The 3,698-nt window shown below is 43.8% G+C and overlaps 1 non-coding gene across 1 annotated transcript; it reads left to right on the forward strand.

Annotated features, from left to right (window-relative positions):
* The first annotated feature begins 3,263 nt into the window (after positions 1-3,263).
* LOC135198208 (U4 spliceosomal RNA) lies at positions 3,264-3,401 on the forward strand. The gene has a single exon (XR_010310750.1). It is a non-coding gene; the product is annotated as a U4 spliceosomal RNA (small nuclear RNA).
* Positions 3,402-3,698: the final 297 nt, after the last annotated feature.

A 3,698-nucleotide genomic window follows, 5' to 3' on the forward strand; every position in this document is an offset into this window, starting at 1 on the left:
ATGGAGATTTCAAGGGACTTTGTGCTGTAGGAGTGGATGGGAGTCCTGTTGGCGGCAACGAGGGTGGTTGGGCTGTCTGGGCCGCGGCTGCGGTCTTCTCCTGATGGTGGGAATATCGAATGCATGACTCCGGTGTCTACCAGCATCCTCCAAATGGATATTGCGTTGTGGACGTAGAATCCTATGGTGTGTGGTTCCAACAAGGCCACTGCCACGCGTGAGTTTGGTTTTGTCTGCCATCACCATTTTTTGACTGCTGGTAGGTGCAGGGGCTTTCACATTTCTTGGAGTGCCTTCCGAATCTTCGGTGGTAGTAGCACCAGGAATTTTCGCCCCACTGCAGGTGGGAGGTCTTCTTCTGGGTCACGGCACTGATCTTCTGCAGCGGGTCCTCTCCTTCTTCTTCCTTCTCTGCTGCTAGGCATACGGGAGATGGGGGAGCTGCAAGCTTCACAGCCTTGGTTGATATGGTTAGTTTTTTTGCTTTCTCCACGAGCTTGTTATCAGGGAGGATATAGGCATTGGTTATCTGTCCTCGGACATCTGGCTCAAGTTGCCCAAGGAATATTTTGCGACCAAGGCAGATCTCCATTTTCTTCTCGTCAGAACCTATGTCAGGCAGGCGGAGGAGGCCCATCACCGTGTCCCAACCATCCTCCGGGTCGGCGCCTTGCTTTGGGTTCGTGACGAGGTCAAGGTCGCAGGCAGCTCTTTCAGTGATGGGAGTGATGTAGGCTCTCACGAGTTTCGTCTTAAGTTCGTCGAGTGTGACTGGGTTGGTCTGTGTGCGTGTGGTCAGCCAGGAGGTTATCCGTTTGTATACGTCTCCTGGAAGGGCTATATGATGAGGTCAGCCTGCAGCACCTCGTCTGAGAGTCCTGCAAGCCGATTGCCCCTCTCGGTAGAACCAGACGGTTGGGTCCTCTGTTGTAAAAGGGGGCAACCTGACAGCCTGAGCGGCAGCTGTGTGCGAGGCTGAGGAGGAGGCAGAGGGGGCCTGGGTGGCTCGCACGGAACTGTCTGCTTCCATTGTCCACTTTCACAGAAACGGTCAATGGGAGTCGTAAATGGCGGCCAAACCGTTTGAGGAACGCCTGAATACCTGGGGAAGGTATGCCGTATTTAGTCCGTTAGAGGCATTGACTTTCCGTGGCAGGAGCTTTCAGAGATCTAAACTGAGGCACCGTTGAGTCCACTAAAGATCTCTGAAGGTGAGCTGCGGTAGTTAGTCGCTTAATGGCTTAGCCAAAACCGCTTGGGTCACCGTCCAAACCGGGAGGTCACCAGTTGTGAGGGTGTGAACAAAGAGGCAGGTAGAAGTGCACTGACTTTGTTATAGGTAAGGGAAATTCATACATATAACGTGACGGCGGAAATGTGGTGTCCGACCTGCGAGAGAGTAAAAAATGGTTCGGCGACAGCCGATTTGTGTCTTTGGAGGCATATAATTAAGAATATAAAAGTATACAAAATACGATGCTACATGATATATACATTGGCGGAAAGCCCACTGAATGCTCTCTCAGATGGAAATAAGAACATTGCGATTGTAGGAATTTGTACAATGAATTTGCAGATAAAGCATTGTCCTTACACCTAGATGAATCCATGCAGTGACTTCTTCGACTTGTTAGCTGATAACAAAAATACACAGATTTGTGATGACTTCAACCTACATTTAGATGATAGCGATGCCAATTAGGTCAAAGAATTTATAGAGTTACTTGAAAGACACGACCTTGTAAATGTTCTGAAGAAACAGACATCATTATTGATATTGAACCATATTATTGAACTACTGATACAAAACAAGCGAGCCTGAATGTGTGATATCTATAATACATAGTTACATTTTGTATAAATATCTGGAAAGGCTATGCTCTGAAGAAAAAAAACTATCACTTGCAGACTCAAAACCAACTTTAAAGCAGCTTATTTTATTATTGAGAGCATAAAGAAAATAAAAGAAACCAGCCAGGAGTGCAAGTGTAATTTGAGGAATACTGTCGCGAAAAGGGATGGATCCCCTTTTTGCGACAAACCTGCCACAAACGTCAGTTCAACTTGAATAAGAAGAATCAATGATGAGTGCAAGCGACTACGTGGGTATGTGAAGAATGTAACTAATCATTATGAAACTGTGTGGGGAAGGAAAGCGAAATGACCTGCTATAAACTTTATATATCTTATAAAACTTTGAAACAAAATTAACCATGTATATAAGATATAAGCAAAGGAAGAGCGCCTAGCGAAAACCTTTGTCTACGGGGGAATCCCTCGAGTTTACTTAAGTTACAACCCATCATGTAAAACTAGAGTTGATCATCCACCTTAATATGAATTACCATATCTTGTAGTTAACGCATAAAGATGAGACGCAATAGAGTAAAGTGTCAAGTGTCAAGAATTGTTACTCCATGACGTCACAAAAGTTGTAATCGAGGGCAATGCCACGCACAGCGTGGGTTCGCTTCCCAGGTACTGAAGAGAAAAGATAAGAGGTAATGCGGATCGTCTTCTCCTCCCGACACAGCCAGAGTCATTGCTTTGATTCAATTAACATGGTATAGTGTAAGTTTATTGCGGGGTATCCCATGCATCCTTTGAATAACGAAGCCTAATTCGAGTTTGTATGGCCAAACGTAAAGTGAATAATCCAGTTGTATGGATTTTGTGACAGATTTATTGATTTTCTTACCTCTTGGTCTGCCTCACGGACATAGAATAGCAACAGCCATGCTACTTTAATTAATTGATTTTTCGTATTAAATGTTTCATGGGACCTTTTCACGTGGAATTAATTTGTATATAATATGTGGGGCAATGTTTTGAGTGTAATTATAGTTTATTTTTTAATAGAAGTGTAAAACTGTAAACCTTGCTTCCTCAATCCCTCCACCGAGTTGTAGTCTAGTCCTTCAGACCTTGTTATCGCCCAGACCACCGGGCTAGAACCTAAGTAAGTCAAAAGCGAATGATTCGCAACAAATACTGCCACGAAAAATTAGTGCACGAATTTTCCGAGACTTATCTTCCACCCCTCCATCTTTTCCCCACTTGTAACGTAAGATGATTTGTCAAGTATAAAGCTGCAGTGAAATGGTTCCTTTTTGTATGCCCATATTTATTAGTCATCGCCTCTCCTTCCTCATAGCTCAATCACTAAATTCCTGTTATGTTATAAATTATATAAAAAAATGAAGGAATGCTTCCTTCTTAAAGAAAATTAATTTAACTAAAATGACTAATCCACTTGGGTATAAAACCTAGCGCAATGGCAGTATCGTAACCAATGAGGGTTAACTGAGGTGCGATTATTGCTAGTTGGCTTAATCTTCAATAACAAGTTTGCCCTGTCTGTTAATTAACGTAGTTCAAATAGCAACACTTCTGGGTCTTGAACGAGGTGAGGGTGTAAGCTCAGGCATAGAGGGAGACGGCGATTAACCAGAATTGCAGATAGTAAGTGATCGTTCATTGTTGGGTTTGCAATGACACAACGTCCTGGAGACTGAACTTTATTACAGGATACTCGGGAGCCAACTGACTCGCGAGTCGCAACAGCGTATACAGAATTACCAATAACGGATGCATGCTCGGCAGCGCATGGCCGACGAACATATCGTACATCCCCCCCTCAAGAATATACTTATACATGGCAAAAATAAAAAGGGGAAAAATACAAAACATATCGTACA

The sequence above is a fragment of the Macrobrachium nipponense genome, chromosome 21, assembly GCF_015104395.2.
Source record: "Macrobrachium nipponense isolate FS-2020 chromosome 21, ASM1510439v2, whole genome shotgun sequence".
NCBI classification, from domain to species: Eukaryota; Metazoa; Arthropoda; class Malacostraca; order Decapoda; family Palaemonidae; genus Macrobrachium; species Macrobrachium nipponense.